Source organism: Somniosus microcephalus, chromosome 4 (genome assembly GCF_052327205.1).
Source record: "Somniosus microcephalus isolate GS21.2 chromosome 4, FLI_Smic_1.0, whole genome shotgun sequence".
Taxonomy (NCBI): Eukaryota; Metazoa; Chordata; class Chondrichthyes; order Squaliformes; family Somniosidae; genus Somniosus; species Somniosus microcephalus.
The window spans coordinates 51183291-51210024 of NC_140990.1; the positions used below are offsets into that span (position 1 = coordinate 51183291).

Consider the following 26734-nt stretch of genomic DNA (forward strand, 5'->3'; position numbering starts at 1 on the left):
CCAATTCTAACAGATATTCCTTATCCGACTTTAATAGATATTCCTTATCCGACTTTAACAGATATTCCTTATCCAACTTTAACAGATATTCCTTATCCAACTCTAACAGATATTGTCTGTCGCTTGTTCAGCCCCTTACTGTGGTATATTTTGTCCAAAACAAAGTTCTAAAGTCCCATCTGGGTTCACCAATTGTTGCTCAGATTTCACTAGATGTTCGAAAGATCGAACAAATAGGTTCGCAATTTTCCTTTTAGGGTTCAAATGTAAGTTTTGGTCTGGACAAACACACAGGCAACAGATTTCGTGTACAAAGATTTATCTTTAATAAATGCTTAACAAACACCGTTCATTATTTAAAGTACAATTCCAAAATATAAGACTCACAACTTATATTGATATTACCCTGATTTTGGTCCGAGGTGATCAATCTCTGTCCAAACCTCTATGTAGGGTTTCTGTCCCCAGGTCCCTGCTGTCGAGTGTTGCTCCTAGGTCCTCGCTTCCTATCTGGGGTTTTTCCTCCTGGCTTATACTATCCTATAATCTGTCCCATCTCTTTGGTTACACATTTGTTACTGTCCCTGCATCCTGATGATTAGTTTACCCTATTCCACATCCTGTCTCATCTCCTTGATTAGTTTACGTCTTACTTCATTTAACTGGCGTCTGTAGTGACCTCACTCGTGTCTGACGAGGTTACCTATGAGCCCTCTGTTTAGAACATTCCTGAACCTCTGCATTATTTATCCATTATCCCTTTATTTCAGTTTTCTTACATCCCTTCCATTTCCACACCTTTATTAGCCGTGGCATAGAATACAAGAGCAGGGAGGTTATCCTTGAACTGTATAAAACACTAGTTAGGCCTCAGCTCTAGAATACTGTGTGCAGTTCTGGTCACCACATTACAGGAACGACGCGGTTGTGCTCGAGAGGGTCGAGGAGATTTACAAGGATGTTGCCTGGACTGGAGAATTTTAGCTGCGAGGAAAGATTGGATCGGCTGGGGTTGTTTTCTTTGGAACAGTGGAGGCTGAGGAGAGACCTTATTGAGGTGTATAAAAATATGAGGGGCCTAGAATAAGGACATAAGACATAAGACGTAGGAGCAGGAGTAGGTCATTTGGCCCCTCGAGAGTGTGGACAGGAAGGACCTATTTCCCTTAGCAGAGGGGTCAACAACAAGGGGGCATAGATTTAAAGTAATTGGGGAAGATTTAGAGGGGATTTGAGGGGAAATTTCTTCACCCAGAGTGTTGTTGGGGTCTGGAGCTCACTGCCTGTAAGGGTGGTAGAGGCAGAAAACCTCACATTTAAAAAGTACTTGGACGTGCACTTGAAGTGCCGTAACCTACAGGGCTACGGACCAAGAGCTGGAAAGTGGGATTAGGCTGGAGAGCTCTTTGTTGGCTGGCATGGGCTGAAATGGCCTCCTCCCGTGCTGTACCTTTCTAGGATTCTGCTGATGTTAATAACCCTTTAACTGGGCTGGAGTTTAATATTCTGGATATATAGCTGATTGTATTCTCGGGGCTGCAGTGTCCCTTTAAGAACCGCTGTCTGTGATCTTTCCCCTTAATTCAGGGACTCTCATCAGAAATTATTTTACAATAAAATTATGAACTTTTACTTCAATCCTAAGTTGATCTTTGGTACAAAATCTACAATTCAGTGTCTGAAATGTTCCACTGATTAACATCTCCAATTAGAAAGTGCTGATTAATCCTCGCTGACAATTCTTACTGACTTGCACATTACACACAGTGGCACCTCCATTATCCACCAGAAAGAAGGGGAATGGGAATTGGTGGAGAATCGAGAGCCCCCAAATGTTGCCCCTCCCGTCTGGTACAGCAATCCCCTCGGCACGGGAATGGAGACAAGTCCAGTTATAGTGATGGGATGAGTTAAAGGTATTTACTCAGACGGGCGGAAGGTGGGAAGTGGTGTTCCACGGGGATCGGTGCTGGGACCACTGTTGTTCACCATTTACATGAATGATTTGGGCTCGGGAATCAGAAGTACAATATCAAAATTTGCTGATGACACTAAATTGGGGGGTGTAGTTAATACTGAGGAAGACTGCGATAACATCCTTGTAGAATTATTCAGTTGTGTTCAGTATATAGCAGCATCTTTTCATTTGCTTTGACTGATCACATCATTATATAGTTATGTGAAAAACAGAAATCATTAACAGCTCCCAATTTCAGAATTATTAGATTCGAATTCAACTTCTTCCAAGTACAATCTAACATTTCAAAAATTGTAATGTATGTAGGCGAGATATTAGGACTGTTGTCTAACACAATCCAAACACACTGACACACAGACAGATGGGCAGGTGTAGCTTCACAGCGAATCCTTTCAAGCCTCACTAAAAAGTGGCAGACTGGCAATCCATTGTTCACTAATGGAGTTGTGATCTTTGTAAATTAAGAAAGGAAATGCATGGAAATGTGTCAAAGAGTTGATTAACAGAGTGGGGCATCATCTCCCTTTGATTTCTATTTCTGACACCAGGCAACAGAAAAAGGTCATTACAACACGACATAAACAGACTCTTCAGGTGTGAGACATCAGACTTCAGAACAACACGTCTGCCAGCTCTGGCCACAAACCTCAGTACAGTCAACCTTTCAGCAGCTGCAGCCCTGATTAAATAACTAGTAGTTTAACATGTCTAGTAGAGCTTTTGTATCAAAATAGAAGAAATGTATTTGTGACACACACACAATTAATAACTACATCACAATGTGATTGTGAGGATCGATTATCGCCTCTTGATACCTTCCGTGCCCACCGGTCGAGGAAGGTATCAAGTGAACCGGTGGACACCGCCTGCTCCCTCTCCAGGGCCACCCGGGCAGGGACAAGACCACGGGAGGAGGCAGGCAGCCAGAGTGACCCCCATGGGCCCCGCCCATCCTGGGCCTACAAATTACTGTTTTCGCCAGGCCCAAGACTAGGTCCAGAAGATCCTCCGACTTACCCACCCCCCTCCACACCGGGTGGCCAAAGATTAGGAGCGTGGGGCTAAAGTGTACCCAAGAGTTGAGAAGCAGCCCCTTCAGGTAACTATACAGGTGCTGCAACCTTTCACACTGAATATATACACCACCCATGGACTCCTCTAGGCCGCAGAAACCACATCTGGTTTTGGAGTCTGGAAAGGAACTTAAAAACTGTTGCACACGACAGCTCCTTACAACAGTCTCCACCCCAGATCCCCAATGGTGCAGGGAAGGACCTCCGCATAGAGAGCCCTCCACTGGGGAACCTCGCCTCTGCCAGACAGCAAGATGACCCGCCAGTCTGATTGAGATTGGGCAATAAACTAAATTAATCAATAAATGATACAGAAACCTGTGGTAAACCACTGTTTGTATTCCTGTTTGTCCTGTTTGTATTCCACTGTGTACATGCCTGGACATGCCTCGGCTGACTCCTCCCACAGGTCCTAGTATAAAGGTGACTGCTCCCCAGCCCTTGGTATCCTGGACCGGTCGACCACTCGAGGCAGACCTCCATTCTGTTGTTAATAAAAGCCTTTAGTTACTCTTCTAACTCTCAGTCTTTTATGAGTAATTGATAGCGCATCAATTTTATTAACAACATTTTTATAATGGAGAAGATCCTCACACCAGCATGCCTGGACTTAGATCATCGGGAGGCGGACTCATCCACCAAGTTTACTCACTGGCTTAAGTGTTTCAAAAAATTCCTGACCGCCTCCGAAGCAATCAAATCGGACGAGGACAAACTGGATGTCCTGACCTCCAAAGTGAACCACCGAGTGTACTCGGTCATCCAAGACGCGGCCTCGTACGCGGATGCTATCAAGCTCCTCAAGGACCAGTACACCCGCCCAGTGAACGAAGTGTACGCCAGGCACCTCCTGGGGAGTCGTAAACAACAACCTGGGGAATCGACCGTGGAATACCTTCAGGCACTGTCTGTGCTTGGCCGGGCCTGTGGTTGTAAGGATGTAAAGGCCGCCGTGTACACAGAGGAACTTATCCGGGATGCTTTTGTAGCTGGCCACAGATCCAATTACACACGACAGCGACTGTTGGAGCAGAGTAACCTCGACCTCAACAAGGCCTCTGAACTCGCACTATCGTTGGATGCAGCCTACCAGGGCATGGATGCCTACTCCTCTGCACCGTGGACGCCGCGGGGAATGACAGCCTGGGACACGGTAGGACCGCCTCATAGCGCCGTGCCACCCCAGCCACACCCCAACAACGGCCCAACTACCGCAGCAGTGTCCCAAGGCCAGACAGCAGTGCCCCAAGGCCAGAAATGCTACTTCTGTGGCCAGGCAAAACACCCCAGAGCGCGCTGCCCGGCGAAAAACGCGATCTGCTCGGGCTGCGGGAAGAAGGGACACTACGCTAGCGTCTGCAGGGTCAAAGCCACCCCGAACCCCAGCAGCGCCGCGTGTGGGCCATGCGGGCCGCCATTTTGGACCTCCCCGGCCGTGTGCGAATCACCGGTACAGCAGCCATTTTGGACGCCTCCAGCCACATGGGGATCATGGACGCCGCCATCTTGGACGACAGCCGGGACGCAGCAGGCCCCCGACACCGCCTCATCTGATACCCGCAGCGACACACCGACCCCTACGCTGGCATCCGTTACACTGGACCAAGCGAGACCGCACCAACTGGCCAGTTCCACAATGGACATTAAGGTAAATGGTCACGATACAATCTGCCTTTTTGACTCTGGGAGCACGGAGAGCTTCATCCACCCCGACACGGTGCGGCGTTGCTCTCTCCCAGTCCTGCCTGCGCAACAGCGGATTTCTATGGCCTCCGAGTCCCAGTCGGCGGACATCGGCGGCTACTGCGTGGTGACACTCGTAGTAGACGGGACCGTGTACGATCATTTTAAACTTCTGGTCCTGCCTGACCTCTGCGCTGCCGTCCTGCTGGGGTTAGATTTTCAGTGCCACCTTAAAAGTGTTACGATGGCGTACGGTGGACCCCTACCCCCACTCACAGTCCGCAGCCAGCAGCTTCCAAATTGCCCACCGCGCACCAGGTGCAACCTCTCCACACTCAGAGTCACCCCCCCACCACTGTTTGCTAACCTCACCCCCGACTGTAAGCCCATCGCCACAAAGAGCAGGCGATACAGTGCCGGGGACAGGGTTTTCATTAAAACCGAAGTGGAGCGGCTCCTGAAAGAAGGGATTATTGAGGGCAGCACCAGCCCCTGGCGAGCCCAGGTTGTGGTCGTTAAGACCAGCGAGAAGCAGCGCCTGGTCATCGACTACAGCCAGACAATAAATCGCTACACCCTGCTGGACGCCTACCCACTCCCCCGTATAGCTGATATGGTCAACCAGATCGCGCAGTACCGCGTCTTCTCGACCATTGACCTGAAATCAGCGTACCACCAGCTCCCCATCCGCCCTGAGGACCGCCAGTACACTGCCTTTGAGGCAAACGGCCGCCTCTATCACTTCCTTAGGGTTCCCTTTGGCGTCACCAACGGGGTCTCCATCTTCCAAAGGGAGATGGACCGGATGGTAGATCAAAATGCGTTGCAGGCCACTTTCCCATATCTGGACAATGTGACCATCTGCGGCCGTGACTTGCAGGACCATGACGCAAACCTCGAAAAATTCCTCCGCACCGCCCAACTCCTAAACCTGACATATAACAAGGAGAAGTGCATATTCCGCACAAACCGCCTCGCCATCCTTGGCTGTGTTGTGGAACACGGAGTCATCGGCCCCGACCCCGACCGGATGCGTCCCCTTATGGAACTTCCACTGCCCCGCTGCCTCAAGGCCCTGAAGAGGTGCCTAGGGTTTTTCTCCTATTACGCCCAGTGGGTCCCCTACTATGCGGACAAGGCCCGTCCGCTGATCAAGTCCACCTCTTTTCCCTTGACGGCAGAGGCCCGCTTAGCCTTCCACCGTATCAAGGAGGACATTGCCAAAGCCACCATGCACGCAGTGGATGAATCCATCCCCTTCCAGGTGGAAAGCGACGCGTCCGACTTTGCCCTGGCTGCTACCCTCAATCAGGCGGGGAGACCCGTGGCCTTCTTTTCACGAACCCTCCAAGGCCCGGAGACCAGACACTCCGCTGTTGAGAAGGAGGCCCAGGCGATTGTGGAGGCTGTGCGTCATTGGAGGCACTACCTGGCCGGAAAACGATTTACCCTGCTCACTGACCAGCGTTCAGTTGCTTTTATGTTTAACAACAAGCAGAGGGGCAAAATCAAAAATGACAAGATCTTGAGGTGGAGAATCGAACTTTCCACCTACAACTACGAGATCTTGTACCGGCCCGGGAAGCTAAATGAACCCCCGGATGCGCTATCGCGTGGCACCTGCGCCAGCGCGCAGATCGATAGACTACGGGTCCTCCACAATGACCTCTGCCACCCGGGGGTCACCAGGTTCTTCCACCTCATCAAGGCCCGCAACCTGCCTTACTCTATTGAGGAGGTCAGGACCATGACCAGGAACTGCCAAGTCTGCGCTGAGTGCAAACCGCACTTTTATAGACCAGACAGGGCCCACCTGATAAAAGCCACTCGCCCCTTCGAGCGCCTGAGCGTTGATTTTAAAGGGCCTCTCCCCTCCTCCGACCGCAATGTGTACTTCCTCAATATTATTGATGAGTACTCCCGTTTCCCGTTCGCCTTCCCCTGCCCGGACATGACCAGTGCCACGGTCATTAAATGTCTGAACAACCTCTTCACCCTGTTCGGCTTCCCCAGCTATATCCATAGCGACCGGGGCTCATCGTTTATGAGCGACGAACTCCGTCAGTACCTGCTAACTAGGGGTATTGCCACAAGCAGGACCACCAGTTACAACCCCCGGGGGAACGGACAGGTGGAAAGAGAAAATGCGAGAGTTTGGAAGGCCGTCCTGCTAGCCTTAAAGTCTAGGGGCCTTCCAACCTCCCGCTGGCAGGATGTGCTCCCCGATGCGCTCCACTCTATTCGGTCACTGCTCTGCACTGCCACTAACGCCACCCCTCATGAGAAAATGTTTGTCTTCCCAAGGAAGTCCACATCAGGGACATCGCTACCGCCATGGCTGACGTCCCCAGGGCCGGTCCAACTGAGAAGACACGTGAGGACCCATAAAACGGACCCCCTGGTCGAGAGGGTCGACCTCCTCCACGCCAACCCCCAGTATGCTTACATCGCATACCCGGACGGGCGGGAGGACACAGTCTCCATAAGAGACCTTGCACCCTCGGGGACCACAGTAACCCACTACCCACTACCACCCCCCCCCACGATCCGATATCCAGCCCCAGCAGACGGCAGGCCTGGGCCCTGCGACCCGCTCGACATCTACGAGGACGACACGCCTGTGCCACAGCCTACGCTGGACTCGACGCCGGAAGCTTCACTACCCCTGCCGTCGCCACGCCGATCACAGCGGCAGACAAGACCTCCGGAGAGACTCCAATACACTAACTTTTAATACACTTCACCCCGCCGGAATCAATTTTAAACAAGGGGTGAATGTGGTAAACCACTGTTTGTATTCCTGTTTGTCCTGTTTGTATTCCACTGTGTACATGCCTGGACATGCCTCGGCTGACTCCTCCCACAGGTCCTAGTATAAAGGTGACTGCTCCCCAGCCCTTGGTATCCTGGACCGGTCGACCACTCGAGGCAGACCTCCATTCTGTTGTTAATAAAAGCCTTTAGTTACTCTTCTAACTCTCAGTCTTTTATGAGTAATTGATAGCGCATCAAAACCCAAGTCCCCGGGTCCTCAGCCCTGGTGTGAAGTACGCTGGCCACCAATTTTCTGTTACTAACTCGCACCTCAGGCCCCGCCCAGTCTGGTTTAATTACTAAATGTTTTCTAACTGATTTCTAACTCGAGTTCAGGCCTGTCATTCTGACAGAAACTTATGAGGCCTCATTTTTTATGTGACCTACCGGAGAGGCTTTAATAAACTGGCAATAAGATTTTTATTTTAAAAGCAGGAAAGAGGTGAAAAACACCACGAGCGATGCCTCAAAACTCACGGACAGAGAAATCCATTTCATCAGCGCCCCTGCCACAGGACTCAATATCCACCCCCTCCACCACTGGTGCACTGTGTCTGCAGTATGTACGGTCTACAAGATGACCACGGTCAGACCGTGTGGAGTCAAGGGCCAGGCAGCAGAATGGATGGAAAGATCACTACAAACTTCCCTTAACTCCAACCCTCTGATTTCTGTTTTGTAGCCAACTTTCCATCCATTCTGCTGCCTGGCCCTTCACTCCACATGGCCTGACCTTGGTCATCTTGTCGATCTTACAAACTGTTTATGGATAGCAAGCTGGTTAGAAAACAGGAAACAGAGAGTAGGGGTTGGGAGTAGCTACTCAGACTGACAAAAGATGGGAAGTGGTGTTCCACAGGGATCGGTGCTGGGATCACTGTTGTTCACCATTTACATAAACGATTTGGCCTCGGGAATCAGAGGTACAATTCCAAAGTTTGAAGATAACACCTAATTGGGAGGTAGAGTTAATACTGAGGAAGACAAAATGCAAGAAGACATTAATAAATTTCAGAATGTGCGTGTAATTGGCAAATGAATTTCACTATAGATCAGTGTGAGGTGGTGTGTTTTGGTGGGAAGAATAAGGAGGTCACTCACTACTTGGACAAGGGGGTGAAATTGGGTTGCTTTCTGCCTCCCGCGATATTCAGCAGGAGGTTAGCGGCGGCGGTAGCCGGTAGCGCCCCGCGGCACTGCATCGCCGGCAATGACGTCATCGCCATGCGCAGCACCCCGGCTGCAACCTTGGGTTGTGACCCCTGACCTATCGCCGGACGATATGTCCGACAGGGTCAGGGGTCGTTCCTGCAGCTGCGGCGACGCCACTTAAAGGGCAGGTGTCGGGTGGCAACATTTTATTTTGGCCGACTGCCAGCACCTGCCCCCTTCCCCTTTCTTCTTCGGGGTGTCGGCCGCGATCGCTCAGCCCGGCGCTCCTCTTGATCCGACACCCCGCTCCCCGGTGGTCCAGCAGGGCCCCGGTGTGTGCAGTGATAGGCCCCTCCCCTTTAATCAGGGAGGGAGGTCGGCTATGACGCGGTGCTATGTGCTGACGGGCGTGGCGCTGTTACACGAAGTGCTGCGAAATTCACTGGTAGCGCCCCAAGAGGGAGGGGAGCGCTTCCAGTAGCACCCCGCCTCCTGCCTGGGGCGCTACCACTGAATTTAATGCACAGGGGCGCTAACTTTCTCGGGGCACTAAAATTAGCCCCAGCGACGTTAGCGACCCAAAGGGGGGGCCACCGAATTTCCCCCCTAAGAATCTAAATGGGCTGGAGGAGCAGAGGGATCCCGGGATACAGATACACAAATCACTAAAAGTAACGACACAGGTTAATAAGGCCATTAAAAAAAAGCACTGGGGTACATTCCTAAAGGAGCCTTCTGTTCCGTGGCTAGGAGCTCTGAACCATGGCAGAGAGCGGCTGGGACACGTTTCTCACACGCCTCGAGATTAACCCACACGGAGCCTTTGCTGTCAGTGAAGAGAGACGAGAAAGACTAAAGTGCCGTTTGCCCCTCTCATTGTGGCCCTGAAGGACTGTGTCCAGGCTGAAGTTCTGTTCCCGCCGTACGATCCTCCCCCAGATTGTCCTTTCTGAGCTCCAGCCAGGTGATGCTAAAAACTCAGATGGGAAAGACAAAAATCTACAACAATGTGTTTAAAACAAAGCTGGTTGATTTGACATGTATCGAGGATATTAAACTCCAGCCCAGTTACAAGAGTTATCAACATCAGCAGAAACAAACCCCAACTGTCAAAATGAACATGGTTCAGTCCTGGATGTGATTAACAGCAGCAATAACAGCAGAATTCAACCCGTGCAGTCACTTGTGAACTCGCTGGTGTGTCAGCAGGTTGGATGAATGAGTGAATCATTCCCACACTCAGAGCAGGTGAACGGCCTCTCCCCACTGTGAACTCGCTGGTGTTTCAGCAGGGTGGATGACTGAGCGAATCCCTTCCCACATACGGAGCAGGTGAACGGCCTCTCCCCAGAACCCAGTCCCACAGTGAGAGCAGCTGAACGGTCTCTCGTCAGTGTGAACACATTGATGGCACGTCAGTTCCCCAGAACTTTTATAGCACTTCCCATAGTCCAGGCACTTAAAAGGTCTCTCATCAGTGTGAACTCGCTGGTGACTCAGTAGGTGAGATGAATGAGTGAATCCCTTCCCACACTCAGGGCAGGTGAATGGCCTCTCCCCAGTGTGAACTCGCTGGTGTCTCAACCAATGCGTTTTGCTTTTAAATCTCTTCTCACAATCACAACATTTAAAAGGTCTCTTATCAGTGTGAACAAGTTGGTGTTCCTGCAGGTCGGATGAATGAGTGAATCCCTTCCCACACTCAGAGCAGGTGAACGGCCTCTCCCTAGTGTGAACTTGCTGGTGTCTCAGCAGGTGAGATGAATTAGTAAATCCCTTCCCACACTCAGAGCAGGTGAACGGCCTCTCCCTACTGTGAATGTGCTGGTGTCAGAAGGTTGGATGACTGAGTGAATCCCTTCCCACACTCAGAGCAGGTGAATGGCCTCTCCCCAGTGTGTACTCGCTGGTGTCTCAGTAGGTGGGATGAATTAGTGAATCCCTTCCCACACTCAGAGCAGGTGAACGGCCTCTCCCCGGTGTGACTGCGCTTGTGTGTCGATAGGCCAGAGGATTGGCTGAAGCCTCGTCCACACACAGAACACGTGTACGGTTTCTCCCCGCTGTGAACGGTGCTCTTTGCTTCCATGTTCAGAGGCCAATGATATTCAGATCCGATGAGTGGAGTGACTCTGTCAGATCTTGATGTGATGTTTGGTTTGAGCTTACCTTCTGCAAATCCTCCCCTTCTAATACCCTGTAAAATTAATATAAAACGGGGAGCGTGAGAGAGAACCCACAAGAAAACAAAGGCAGGGTGTGAAATTGAGCTCAATGAATCTGGTCATTTGTGGGGCCGGCACTGGAAAAAAGTGACCATGAAAGCTGCCGGATTATCATAAAAACCCAACTGGTTCACTAATGTCCCTCAGGGAAGGGAATCTGCCACCTGGTCTGGGCCTACACATGACTCTGGCCTCTATGGGAGGAGAGAGAGAGGAGGGACGATGGGGAGGGGGAGAAGGAAAGGAACTTTATACATCTGCAACTCGACCAGAACTTTGACAGAACCTCCAAAACCCACAACCTCCACCACCTAGAAGGACAAGGGCAGCTGTTGCATGGGAGCATCATCATCTCCAAGTTCCCCTCCAAGTCACACACCATCCGGATTTAGACATATTCATCGTTACTGGGTGAAAATGCTGGAACTCCTTACCGAACAACATTGTGGGAGTACCTTCACCACACGGACTGCAGCAGTTCAGGAAGGTGACTCACCACCCCCTTCTCAACGGGCAACTGGGGATTGGCCATATTTGCTGCTCTTGCGAGCAACGCCCACATCCCAAGAATGAATTAAAGCAAATCTGTAGATGTAAACTGGATTAAAAGCCTGTACAGAAATACTTGTTCCTAAAACAATACTCTTTTACATTGTAGGGACAGTGTCTGTTTAACAACCTAATCTCCCCTAGAATCCACCTCCCTTGACAGTCTCACATTGGAAATTGTTGGGTCCTCCTGGGCTCAGAAGTACTGGGGGTTAAACGCAGCAGCTTCTCCTCCATCTCCACTCCAGCTCAAACTGAAGCAACAAAAAGGCCTACACAGACGGCCAGGGACCTACCTTCCGTCAGCCTGCAATAAAACTTTTCCTGACAGCCGCTGACTAATGGCGGCCGAAGCACCCACAATTCCCCACGCCCCAGAAACCGCTCTATCCAACGCACTGATTTACCCGCTGAGAGCGCGCATGCTCCCCGGGGCTACGGGCCATTCTGGGAGCCTGGCTCCTGTCCTTTTCCCGAGCCGGACTTGGTGGAACCGGCTGAAGAAACCGGGAAGCGGTGGCTCGGATGGGGGAGGCGCTGCACCCTGGGTTTCCTGGTGCTGGGGCCCTGGCCGCACGTCCGCCGGGCCCGGCCGCTCTGATTCTGATTGAGGTTTTTGATGAGGTAACAGAGAGTGTTGATGAGAGCAATGCGGTTAACGTGGTGCAACTGGATTTCCAAAAGGCGTTCGACAAGGGCCACATAATAGACTTGCCAGCAAAGATGAAGCCCATGGAATAAAAGGGACAGTGGCTGCATGGATACGAAATTGGCTAAGTGACAGAAAACAGAGAGTAGTGGTGAACGGTTGTTTTTCGGACTGGAGGAAGGTGCACAGTGGTGTTCCCCAGGGGTCGGTACTAGGATCACTGCTTTACTTGATATATATTAATGACTTAGACTTGGGTGTACAGGGCACAATTTCAAAATATGCAGATGACACAAAACTTGGAAGTATAGTGAACAGTGAGGAGGATAGTGATAGACTTCAAGAGGACATAGACAGGCTGGTGGAATGGGCGGACACGTGGCAGATTAAATTTAACGCAGAACAGTGCGAAGTGATACATTTTGGTAGGAAGAACGAGGAGAGGCAATATAAACTAAAGGGTACAATTCTAAAGTGGGTGCATGAACAGAGAGACCTGGGGGTATGTGTGCACAAATCGTTGAAGGTGGCAGGGCAGGTTGAGAAAGCGGTTAAAAAAGCATACGGGGTCCTGGGCTTTATAAATAGAGGCATAGAGTCCAAAAGCAAGGAAGTTATGATGAACCTTTATAAAACACTGGTTCGGCCCCAACTGGAGTATTGTCTCCAATTCTGGGCACCGCACTTTATGAAGGATGACAAGGCCTTAGAGATGGTGTAGAATAGATTTACAAGAATGGTTCCAGGGATAAGGGATGAGGGACTTCAGTTACGTGGATAGACTGGAGAAGCTGGGGTTGTTCTCCTTAGAGCAGAGAAGGTTGAGAGGAGATTTAATAGAGGTGTTCAAAATCATGAGGATTCTGGACAGAGTAGATAGAGAGAAACTGTTCCGTTAGTGGAAGGGTCGAGAACCAGAGGACACAGATTTAAGGTGATTAGCAGAAGAACCAAAGACGACATGAGGAAAAACTATTTTACGCAGCGAGTGGTTAGGATCTGGAATGCACTGCCTGAAAGGGTGGTGGAGGCAGATTCAATCACGGCTTTCAAAAGGGAATTGGATAAGTACCTGAAGTAAAGAAATGTGCAGGGTTACGGGGTAAGGGCGGGGAGTGGGACTAGCTGAAGTGGTCTTGCAGAGAGCCGGCACGGGCTCGACGGGCCGAATGGCCTCCTTCTGTGCTGTAACCATTCTATGATTCTATAAAATATTAGAAAGTTTGTTCCACAGAAGCACGGGGTTTATCTACTTTTATTGATGAATTTAAAAAGTCTCTATTAAAACCTGAGCCAGTGTGTTGTGAGACAAAGAGCCTTGTGTCCAATAAGGGGAATAAAGGCCCACAGCCTCCCCTGACCCCGGGCCCTGAACAAGGGACTGGAGAAACTCGCTGCCCTGCGGATCAGACAATCAGCCGGCACTAGTCCCGCCCCTCGGGCTCCCCGATTGGTTGGAGGACCCGCCGCCGGCTCGCTCCCTATTGGTCGGAAGCTCCCGTCAATTAGGCCGTGGGACCAGGTCACGTGTCCCCGAGGTGCTCATGGATCGTCCAACTGACGCCGCTCGGTCCGGGGCCTCGTGGACTCTCAGGTCTTTCTATTTCTGTTTATTCTCTCCAGATCCACCCCTCCCCCCACCCCGCGCGATTCTCCACCCAATCGGAGCGGAGAAAACTCACTTTGCGTCACCGATCGCGACTCTGGAACCGACACCAAGGCCTTTCCCCGGAATACTCCGGCCGACAGGATCCGAGTGCGCAGGCGCAGCTCCGAGTGGGGGGGAGGGGATTGGTGTCCTCTGGGCATGCGCGGTTATTACCCTTGGTGACCGGGAGGGGTGGCTGTGCTGGACTCGGCCCAAATCGCCAAAGAAGTGACGTCACTGTCGTAAACGCGGCAGCCAATTAGCGCACAGCAATACTGAGGATAAAGATTGGCCAGGACAGGGGGATCGCTCCCCTGCTCTTCTTAGAAACGGGTCTCCATATGGCCAAGAAATTCGGGTCCCAACGCGTGAGTACGCACGGAGTACTCTCGCGTGGACCCGATGGAAGTGCCGGTTTCTTGCATGCCCTACGCATGCGCAGGAAACCGGCATTTCTGATCCTCTGAACGAAGGGGTTCAGAGGTCGAACGCGTGCGCGCGGGAGTCTGCGCGTGCCCGTTGAACTTCCTCTTTTTTTACAGGTTTGCCCGTACTACGTGAAGGCCTCTACATTTTACACATTAAAAACCAGACGTAAGGACTTCATTTTAAAAGGTAAGTGGTCAATTAATTAAAATTAGAACATTTTTTCCACAGGTTTATTATTTTTAAATACTTTACAGTAAGGTAAGTGTATTTTTAGCCCCGATTTTTTATAAAATTATTTTTTTCAAAATTTAAATTATTGTTTAAAATAGTTATTTAATGTTATTTATAGTTGATTTAAATAGTGTGATTTTTTTTCAAATTTATTTTGAGGTTAAGTACTGTTTTGGGCGCCCGGAGTTTTCATAAGTTTGACAGTTCTTTCTGTCAAACTCATGAATGGACTTTTGCCTCCTCCGATTGGTTGGCCAGTGCTCACGTGATCCCAGCCGACGCATCGCACTAAGTACGCCGCTGGATCACGCAAGCACAGCGCGCCGGGAGCTGGAGCGGGCCACAGACCGGAATTGCACGCAGGCCCAGGCCTCAACTGCCGACGCGCTAGGTAAGTGTAGGTCGGGGACTTGCACCTGCGGGAAGCCCCCCCGACACGAATTTCTGGGCCAATATCTCCTCTGAAAGACACCTCTGACAGCGCAGCACTCCCTCAGCACTGCACTGGAGTGTCAGCCTGGATTTTGGTGCTCAAAGTCCCTGGAGTGGGATTTGAACTCACAACTATTCTGACTCAGAGGAGAGAGTGCTACCCACTTTTTTTTATTGATATACTTTATTGAACATTAAGAACATTTACAACATCGTGATCATTTCATTGTATCATACAATTCCATTCCGCCGCTCTGCACAGCCATTCCGCCAGGACATTTTAACATCAAAACCTGAAGTTTAATTTGTCTCCTGTAACATATATTAATCGATAGTATTTTACAATCAATTTTTAAAGTACAATCTTTAAATTCCTTTCTGAATAAAACATCCACAGAGCCTTATAATGATCTTTTAGCTTATATGTAAAATACTCTTTCAGATTGATTCTCCTCCCCTTAAAAAACAGAGCATTCCTTCTTTGCACAATCACGAATCTAGCCAAACTGAACATTAAATTAATTGCCGCTCTGCTAGACTCGGGCAGACTCTCCTGCAATCCCCATCTCAAAATTGAGCCCCACGGGATTTCCATTCTCGCTCTTCGGTCCCCACCCAGCAAAAGAACTTCACACAACTGTCGAACATAGTACTTAAAATCATTTAACTGCGGACATAACACCAGTAAATGGGACAGAGTCTCATCCCGTGTCCCACACACTGGGCAAGTTGCCCCCTCTACTCGTCCAATCTTGCACAAGACCGTCATGGTAAAAATCCGGTTATGAACCAATTTGAAATCCAGTTCAGTCCACTCTGGACATTTAAAATTCGCCCACACTCCCTTCCAAATCCTGTTGAAGTCCAGCTGTGGGTATATACTCTGCCAAAACTCCTGACCAGCAGGTGTCTTGAATCTCCATTCTCTGAATATCTCATAGAAATCTCGAATATTACAGTTGTCAAATTGGACTAACTCTCCCCCTTTCTCCAGTACAAAGCTTGGAAAAGCAGGACGCATTTTACTTCCTTTGGAGATTTCCGCATTTATTTCTTCCATCCAATCCTGTGGCATTACCCTCACAATCTTCTCATACATGATCCCTATTGCTTTTTCCTCGACCTCCTGATCCTCCTCCCACACCATGTCCCTCACTATCGCTTCCGGCAACCAACCTGGAATCACCTCGTATAATACATCTTTCACACATATAATACCAGCTTTTATAAAAGCTTGATTAAATAAAACCTTTCCTTCGATGTTGACCCACCTGTTCAAAAATAAGGGCTGTTCTAAAAATTCCTCAGCCCCCTTGGGCATAAACTGCACACTTTTTAAAAATTGGGCCCAAGTCTCTACAACCCCCTTATAAAACCTAGGGAGAAGTTTAATCGATTTCAAAAACATATTATTGTATTCCATATACAATATCCCCTGCACTTCTATCCCACTTCGTTTAAAAAAAATGCTCAAAACAACTCTTCCAAAAACTTGTATTTGACTTCTGAAGAAATCTCTTCACCCATTTGATTCTAAAGGATTTTTTCTTCAGCTCAATATCTGGGAAATTGAGTCCTCCCTGATTTCTCCGTCCAATGATGGTATCGTAAGCCACCAAGGCTGGTTTCCCTTCCCATAAAAACCTCACACAAGCCTCTCGGATGGACTTTTCTGCCCACTCAGGGATATCCTCCACCGTCAATAAGTACCATAGCTTAGATAGCAGGAGAGCAGACACCACTGTCGCTCTTCCTTGCACTTTCAACCACCTTCTTTCCCATCTTCCCAAAATCTTTTTAATTTTCATAACCTTCGGTTCCCAATTTAATCGATCCACTTCATCCCTGTCTTTCTTGTACCCCATATGCACCCCCAGAACTTCCAAAACCTCCACTACCTTAAAGGGACATTCCCCCAACCATTTCCCCCTACCCCTTCCTGCAACCAGGCATTGGGACTTACTATAATTCACCCTGGCACCTGAAGCTCTACAATATTCCTCCACTACCTCCATAGCTTTCCTCACTGACTCCCCATTTCTCAATGTTAAGGTTGTGTCATCTGCATATTGGTGTATCACTGACACCAGCCCGGAACTGGGGACCACAATCCCAACTACACCTTGTTTCTTTCGCATCATGTAGCCCAATGGTTCTGATACCAATGTGTACAACAATGGGGACAGGGGACAACCCTGTCTCACTGATCTCTATCAGAAAATACTTGGATAAAAAACCATTACATTTAACACAGCTAAATATGTTTGAATAAAAAATCCTTATCCACTGAATGAAATTTCCCCTTGAAACCAAATGCTTCCAAAACCTTCAATAAAAACTCATGAGAGACCCTATCAAAGGCTTTCTCGATCTATCTTTAATACATAAGCCTCCCTCCCACTCTCTTCCATGAGCTCTATCGCATCTCGGATTGAGACCACAGAGTCTGCGATGTCCCGGCCTATGACTCCATAGGACTGAGAGGGCCAAACTATCTCCGGTAACACCTCCTTCAAACGATTTGCCATAACCCTCGCCAAGATCTTATAATCCACATTTAATAGTGTGATGGGCCTCCAATTCTTCAGATCCTGTCTATCCCCTTTATTTTTATATAAGCTAAGCTTATGATACCTCTCCTCATAGATGGGGCCAGGCTTCCCTCAATTTTAATTTCCTTAAAAACTTCTAAGAGCAATGGACTTAAAATCTCGAAAAATTCCTTATAAAATTCTGCACTTAGTCCATCGGACCCTGGCCTTTTCCCCCCCCTTCATTCCACTTATTGCTACTTTTATTTCCGCTAATCCTACTTCTTTATCACACATGCTTCTCTCATCCTCCTTTAAACCCTTTTCAATAAAAGCAGTAACCCTCTCCATCTCCAAATTGGAAATGTCTTCTTTTGTATATAGCTCTTGATAAAAGCTGCTAGCCGCCTCTAAAATCTCCTCACTTTCATGAATGATCTTCTCCCCAACCTTCAACCCCTCAATTAACGATAATCTGTGTCGCAGCTTCTCTTGCTCTAGAAAATATCTAGTGCATCTTTCGCCCTCCAATGCATCTCTAGCCTTTGCATGGAGAATGGCCCCCTTGCATTTTTTAGCTTGCAATAATTCCCACTCTTCCTTTAGCACCCGGAACTTAGTCTCAGCTCCCTTATCCCCTCCGTCAACTGCTTTACAGACATTCGTAAACCTTTTGTTTATATTCTCTTCTCGATGCCGGTAAGCTGCCGCCCTCTTTTTCCCATAACGTACCGAAAAAACTTTTACCTCATATTTGAAATTGTCCCACCAAATTCTTCTTTCTTTCAAGAACAAAAGTTCCTTCCGAGCATTCTTTATTATATTTATAATCCCTTCTTTATAAGCAATTTCTTTCAGGTATTGTTTGTTCAAAATCCACACCCCTGAACCGATCTTAACTCTGCTGTTCCTAATTCTAAGAACCAAAGCCGAGTGATCACTAAAAAATACTTTTTTATAATAAATCTCCATCACCTCCAAACTTAACCCTTCCCGCATTAGCACAAAATCTATTCGGCTCTGTTTTAAAACATCACCCACCTAAACAGTTCTGGAGAACTCCCTTTTTATGGGGTTCCAGTCCCTGCATAAGTCTCTCAAATTTAAATTTGCCATCATTTTTACAATCATCCCTCTGGAGTTATCATCTTTAAAGGTCATCTGGGCTGAAATGTCCATCCAAGATAAAAATACATTAAAATCCCCCACTATACAAGGATTTTCCACCTCTGCCACTTCAGTGAATAACCCCCGAAAAAACTTGCGACGCTTGCAATGGTCGTTCGGTGCATAGATATTAAAAAGATCACAATTAAATCCCTCCAATTTTACCCTTAGCTGTAAAAATCTCCCCTCAGTGTCCTTGTCCACCAAGGCAATGTTCTCTTCTATGGACGGACTCACCAAAACAGCCACCCCTCTACGGTTATTGTTTGCACAACTTGCAAACACCTCTCCCTTCCAAACCTTCTGAACTCTTTCCAGAATATCCTCATCCCAAAAGGTTTCTTGCAGACACAAGTCCGTGCCTTTAAAACCCTGCAACAACTGCTGCAATTTCTTCTCACCCCTCAGTCCGTTCACATTAATCGAGACCAATGTAATCATGGCTCCAAAGAAGGGAAGTATGCCCAATAATCTCCCCATCATTTAATCTCTGGCTCTTCCCTCCTCTCATGCTCCTTCTCAACTTTTCGGGCAGCTGTTGCTTTTTCCTGCAGCCTCCGGCTCTTTTTCCTCTCCTGTTTGACCCCTCCCTGCTGTTTCAGCCTCCTCCTTGCCTTAAGTTTGGACCCAGGAGCTGCCCTTTCTCCCTCCTTCTGCCCCTCACTAACCTTTCCCTTTCCACATGATGCCACCCCACCCCCGACTTCCATGTCTCTGTCCCCCTCTAATTCCTCACACTCAAGCTCTTCTGCAACCCCCTGTGCCTGCTCCCCGTCAGATACATAATCCTGCTCCCCGTCAGATACTTCATCTCCCATAGAGAGTCTTCCTGCTATCGCAGTTTCTCCCACTGTGCCGCCCCCTTCGACCACATCTCCACCTCTGACCCTTGCACCTTGTTCCCTCACTCCATGGGACAATGGCGCACCTAAATTCTTCCCTTCTGATGTCTCTATCTCGCCGATCCCATTCTGCTGTCCCTTTAAGGCTCCTGCCTCTTGCACCCTCTCCCCGCCCTGCCCCCTCCCGCTCACCAAAATATCCGACTCCCTGGCTCTCCCCGGAGCACCCACATCCACCACACACCCCGCTCCTGCCTCCTCTCCCCCCGCAGACACCAGACTCCCCAGGGGGAGCTGAACTGCACTAAGGCTCGAGTCTGCACTCGACCCTTGCTGCCCGCTGCTGTCTTTGTTCCCCTCCACAGCACTCGCCGTGTTTTCCGCCATCTCCATCTCGATCTCCGCTCCGCCAACCTCTGCCTCTTCCTGTGCTCCTTTTTCCTTCATTTTACCGGCTGTGTCCTCCGACTGCACCACACCTCCGGCCGTTCCACACTCCTCTCCTGCTCCTTCTCCCATCTCCTCATCACTCACTTCGCTCCCTTCTGCCACACACTCACAGTGGGTGGGGCCTTTGTGACACACCCCACAGCTCTCCGCCTTGCAGCTCCGAGCGATATGTCCCGACTCACCGCAATTGTAACAATACAAATCTGGACAGTTTCTTACGAGATGGTCATGTCCCAGACAATAGTAACACACCTTTACTTGGTTATCGTGCAGCACACGAAAGTACTGCACTCCTTCCAGTGTCTCAAACTTCATACTGTAAGGCAAAGACCTCACTCCCTCTGGGAACCGCACCTATACATACCGGGTTCCGTCTGCTACCCGTGTTCCCGGATAGTACCTCCTCTTTATTTCAGAACAGATTTTAATGTCCCATGACTCCAACGTTTTGCTCAGCACTTCATCCTCGATGTACACAGGCAAGTTCAAAAATGAAACCACCACCTCCTCTGAATATAGCAGAGTCACCTCCAAGAATTTCTCCCCAACTTTCAGACTGAGCAGCAGTTTTTCCACCTCCTCACGGCCACTGACCGTCACCTCAAATCCCACATTTGGTTTTGGTCGGCAGGCAAAACAGCTTCCCTCACCACAGTCCTGATGAACCGCCTGGATTATAGCCCAGGCTCGAATCTTCTTATCTTCACATTGCACCACCACCGTATTTTCTTTACCAAACCTCCTGAGGTCCCGGCCCAAATCTTTGGGCCTTTTTTTTCCCCTTCCCACCACAGTTTCTTCCCTAATTAAATTCCTCTCGGGAATATTGTCCTCTGAGGGGCCCGGCACTCCGGACCCCTCAGCAGCCATCTGGCTGTTTTTTGTGGGCCAAAAAGACCCTAAAACCTGAAAACAAAACCCCAAAACACACCACCAACTTTTTACAAAACTCCCTCCAACACCCAGCTGCAATTAGGCAACCAGTCACACCTGGCTCACTCCTAGCCCCTCCCACCTAGAGAGTGCTGCCCACTGAGCCACAGCTGACACTAAAGAACAAGCAGTTCTGACGACAGGTCATCGACCTGAAACGTTAACTCTGTTTCTCTCTCCACAGATGCTGCCTGACCTGCTGAGTATTTCCAGCATTTTCTGTTTTTATTAAAGAAACGAGGGAGTGATTGCTGACAGGAAGAATGTTGGGTCGTCCTGCGCATGCGCACCTCCCTGGCGGCTGAGGCGAAACACCGACTCGCCCCCACCTGAGCCGCGCGCGCGTACCAGATGTTGCGGCTCCGCATGCGTGCCCGATGTTCCAACCGCGGGGTTTTGTGTGCTGAGCATATGCGTTGCGGACCGATCGGGACGGGCGATTGTGGAGCAGGAGGGAGAGCGCGGGGGCCATGAGCACATGCGCGGGACTTAGCGTCAACAGAGCGCTTTCTGGAGCGCGGGGGTTTGTGCGTATTACAGCCGCCATTACTGCTGATCCTTTCAACCAACCTGTGCAGCAGCTGGAGCCTGAAAATCAGCTTCACTGCCCCTGGGTTCAGAAAGGGGAAAATTAAACAACAGTTTGCCTCTGACCCTTTTCTGATCTCAATTTACAGGGTTATAGAAGTGGAGCAGTTACAGGCCGGAAGATCAGACCAAACATCACGTCAAGATCAGACAAAGTCGCTTGATTCATCAGGACTTGAATATCATCGGCCTTTGCACATGGAAGGAGAAAGCAGTGATTGCAGCGATGACAAACCGCACACGTGTTCGGTGTGTGGACGCGGATTCAGCCGATTGCCTGACCTGGCGAGACACATGCAGTATCACACCGGGGAGAAACCGGGTAAAGGTGGGGACGGCGGGAAGGGATTCAGTTCCCCATCTGCAATAGAAGTTCAACAACGCATTCACACCAGGGACAGTCCGTTCACCTGCTCCATGTGTGGAAAGGGATTTGTTTGTTCATCCCACCTGCAAACACACCAGCGAGTTCACACTGGGGAGAAGCCGTTCACCTGCTCTGTGTGTGGGAAGGGATTCTTGCAGTCTTCCAACCTGCTGAGACACCAGCTTGTTCACACTGATGAGAGACCATTTAAATGTTCTGACTGTGGGAAGAGCTTTAAAAGCTCTGGGGAGCTGAAGGGACACCAGCGAGTTCACACTAACGAGAGACCCTTTAAATGTTCTGAGTGTGGGAAGAGTTTTAAAATCCCCGGGCAGCTCAAGGAACACCAGCGAGTTCACACTGGGGAGAAAGCGTTCACCTGCTCCGAATGTGGGAAGGGATTCACTCAGTCATCCAACGTGCGGACACACCAGCTTGTTCACACTGACGAGAGATCCTTTAAATGTTCTGACTGTGGGAAGAGCTTTAAAAGCTCCGGGAAGCTGAAGAGACACCAGCTTGTTCACACTGATGAGAGGCCGTTTAACTGTCCTGATTGTGGGAAGAGCTTTAAAAGCCCCGGGGATATGAAGGGACACCAGCGAGCTCACACTGCGGAAAGGCTGTTCACCTGCTCCGTGTGTGGGAAGGGATTCTTGAAATCCTCCACCCTGCTGAGACACGAGCATGTTCACACCGATGAGAGACCATTTAACTGTTCTGACTGTGGGAAGAGCTTTAAAAGCCCTGGGGAGCTGAAGGGACACCAGCGAGTTCACACTAATGAGAGACCCTTTAAATGTTCTGAGTGTGGGAAGAGTTTTAAAATCCCCCGGGAGCTCAAGCAACACCAGCGAGTTCACACTGGGAAGAGGCCGTTCACCTGCTCCATGTGTGGGAAGGGATTCACTGTGTCATCCACCCTCCTGTCACACCAGCTTGTTCACACTGACGAGAGACCCTTTAAATGTTCTGACTGTGGGCAGAGCTTTAAAAGCTCTAAGAGCCTTAAGGGACACCAGCGTCTTCACACTGATCATAGAATCTAACAGCACAGAAGGAGGTGATTCGGCCCATCGTGTCTGTGCCGGCTCTTTGAAAGAGCTGTCCAACTTAGTCCCAAACCCCAGCTTTATCCCCAGAACTCTGCAAACTAGTCCTCTTCAAGTACACGTCCAATTACCGTTTGAAAGTTCCTGTGGAACCTGATTCCAGCATCCTTTCAGATGGTGCGTTCCAGATCTTAACAACCCTCTGTGTGAAAACAATTCTCCTCATTTCCCTCTAGTTCTTTCAGCAACTATTTTAAATCTGTGACCTTTGGTTACCGACCCACTTGCCAGAGTGAACAGTTTCTCCCTACTTGCTCGATCAAAACCCCTCATCATTTTGAACACCTCTATTAGGTCTCCTCTTAACCTTCTCTGCTCTAAGGGGAACAATCCCAGCTTCTCCAATCTCTCCACAAAACTGAAGTCCCTCATCCCTGGTACCATCCTGGTCAACCTCCTCTGCACCTTCTCCAAGGCCTTGACATCCTTCCTAAAGTGTGGTGCCCAGAACTGTACACAAGACTCCAGCTGAGGGCAAAACCCTGCAGCTGTACAAAACCCTGGTTAGACCACACCTGGAGTACTGTGAGCAGTTCTGGGCACCACACCTTAGGAAGGATATATTGGCCTTGGAGGGAGTGCAGCGTAGGTTTACCAGAATGATACCCGGACTTCAAGGGTTAAGTTACGGGGAGAGATTACACAAATTAGGGTTGTATTCCCTGGAATTTAGAAGGTTAAGGTGTGATCTAATCGAAGTTTTCAGGATATTAAGGGGAACAGATAGGGTCGATAGAGAGAAACTATTTCCGCTGGTTGGGGATTCTAGGACTGGGGACATAGTCTAAAAATTAGAGCCAGACCTTTCAGGAGTGAAATTAGGAAACACTTCTACACACAAAGGGTGGTAGAAGTTTGGAACTCTCTTCCGCAATCGGCAATTGATGCGAGATCAATTGTTAATTTTAAATCTGAGATTGATAGGTTTTTGTTACCCAAAGGTATTAAGGGATATGGGCCAAAGGCGGGTGTATGGAGTTAGTTCGCAGATCAGTCATGATCTCATTGAATGGCGGAACAGGCTCGAGGGGCTGAATGGCCTCCTCCTGTCCTATGTTCCTAACTAGTGATTTGTAAAGGTTTAGTGTAACTTCCTTGTTTTTGTATTCAATGGCCCTATTTACAAAGCCAAGTATCCCATACGCTTTCTGAACCGCCTCACCAACTTGCCGTGGCACTTTCAAAGATTTGTGAATATGGACCCCCAGGTCCCTCTGCTCTTGCACCCCCTCAAAATAGTCCCATTTAGATTATACGGCCTCTCCCTGTTGTTTCTCCCAAAGTGCATCACTTCACACTTATCCTCATTTAATTTCATCTGCCTTGTGTCTGCTCATTTCACAGCCTGTCTCTGTCCTTCTGAAGTCTGCTACTACTATGCTCACTATTTACTACGTTGCCAAGTTTTGTATCATCCGTAAATTTCAAAATTGTACACCTATACCCAAGTCCAGGTCAGTTATATATAACAAGAATAGCAATGGTCCTAATCCTGACCCCTGGGGGAACCCACTGCATACTTCCCTCCAGTCAGAAAAACATCCCTCAGCACTGCTCACTGTCTCCTCTCCCTTAGACAATTATATACCCAAATTACCATCAGCCCTTTAATTCCCTGTGCTTCTATTTTCCAAGTAAGTCTCTTATGTGGTACTTTATCAAATGTCTTTAGAAAGTCCATATATACAACATCTACTGCACTACCTTCATCAACCCTCTGTTACTTCATCAAAGAACTCAATCAGGTTAGTCAGACACGATTTACCTTTAACAAATCCATACTGGCTGCCCCTTATTAACCCATGCTTCTCCAAGTGAGAATTAATTTTGTCCTCGACAATGGTCTCTAGTTGTTCACCCACACTGACATTAGACTGATTGGCCTGTAGTTACCAGGTTTATCCCTCTCCCCTTTTTTAAACAGGCTGTAACATTTGCAATCCTCCAGTCTTCTGGCACCACTCCCATATATCTGAAGGAGACTGAAAGATTGTGGTCGGAGCTTCTGCTGTCTCCACCCTAGCTTCCCTCAGCAATCTAGGATGCATCGCATCTGGACCGGGTGACTTGTTAACGTTGAGTGATGACAACCTATTTAGCACCTCCTTTCTATCTATTTTTATCCAATTTCTCTACTCCCCCCTCCTCTGCTGCGACATTAACTTCATCCTCTTCTTTTGTGAAGACAGATGCTAAGTACTCATTCAGTACCTCAGCCACGCCCTCTGCCTCCGTATGATGAGCTCCTACTTGGTCCCTAATCGGCCCCACCATTCGTTTAACTATCCTTTTACTTTTCATATGTTTATAGAAGATTTTGGGGTTCTCTTTTATGTTACCCGCTAATCTTTTCTCATATTGTCTCTTTGCCCTTCTTATATCCTGTTTCAATTTCCCCCGCACTCTCTGTATTCTCCTGGTTTTTGACTGTATTCTGTACCTGACATTTGTCGTAAACCTTTTTCTGTTTTATTCGAACCTCGATATCCTTTCTCATCCAGGGAGCTCTGGCTTTGGATGCCCATCTTTCCTCCTTATGGGAATATGTTTGGTTTGTACCCGAACTATCTCAGCCTTGAAGGCCTGCCATTGGTCATTCACTGTTTTCCTGGACAATCTTTGTTTCCAGTCCACCTGTGCTCAATCTCTTCTCAAATCACTGAAATTGGCTCTCTTCCAGCTGGGTATTTTCACCGTTGATTTTTCTTTGTCCCTTTCCATAACTACTTTAAACCTAATGATATTGTGATCACTGTTAACCAGATCCCTCCTGCCCCAGAACCGATGAGACCCTTTAAATGTTCTGACTGTGTAAAGAGGTTTCAGAGTTCATCCAACCTTCTGAGTCACCAGCGAGTTCACACAGATCCTCAAAGAAAGGAAGATGTTTTAGAAAGGCTGGCAGCACTAAAAGTTCGCAGCCATCTCAGAGTAGTGTCCCTTTAATTACAATCTCGCAGAACAAGGCGAATCGCTGTCCCTTTAACTACCACAAATCCCTGTGTGGAGGAGAGGGGAGATACAGTCTGTCCCAGTAACTGTCGCAGAACAGAATTAGCGACCCTGTCCCAGAAGGGCTTGACCCTCCCCCACTCCCTGCTTTTCCTCAAGTGTCTCATCCTTAAAATTCTCATCCTTGTTTTCAAATCCCTCCGTGGCCTCGCCCCTCCCTATCTCTGTAATCTCTTCCAGCCCCACAACCTGCTGAGATATCTGCGCTCCTCTAATTCTGGCCTCTTGAGCATCCCCGATTTTAATCACTCCACCATTGGCGGCCGTGCCTTCAGCTGCCTGGGCCCTAAGCTCTGGAATTCCTTCCCTAAACCTCTCCATCTCTCTACCTCTCTCTCCTTCTTTAAGATGCTCCTTAAAACCTACCTCTTTGACCAAGCTTTTGGTCGTCTGCCCGAATGTCTCCTTATGTGGCTCGGTGTCAAATTTTGTTTTATAACGATCCTGTGAAGAGCCTTGGGATGTTTTACTACATTAAAGGCGCTTTATAAATACAAGTGGTTGTTGTTGTTCCCTGAAACTGATAATAAATTCCCCAGAGGAAAAGAAACTTGTACTTTTACTCCTAAATATTAAAAAGTTTATTCTTCAGACGCATCCAGGTTTATTTGCTTTTATTGATGAATTTAAAAAGTCTCTATTAAAACCTGAGCCAGTGTGTTGTGAGACAAAGAGCCTTGTGTCCAATAAGGGGAATAAAGGCCCACAGCCTCCCCTGGCCCCGGGCCCTGAACAAGGGACTGGAGAAACTCGCTGCCCTGCGGATCAGACAATCAGCCGGAGCTAGTCCCGCCCCTCGGGCTCCCCGATTGGTTGGAGGACCCGCCGCCGGCTCGCTCCTCCAGCCCCGCCCCGCTCGCTCCCTATTG

General features: G+C 48.9%; 1 pseudogene; it reads left to right on the plus strand.

Moving 5' to 3' along the window:
* LOC147118854 (uncharacterized) overlaps positions 1-26734 on the plus strand; it is a 305497-nt pseudogene that overhangs the window by 167682 nt on the left and 111081 nt on the right.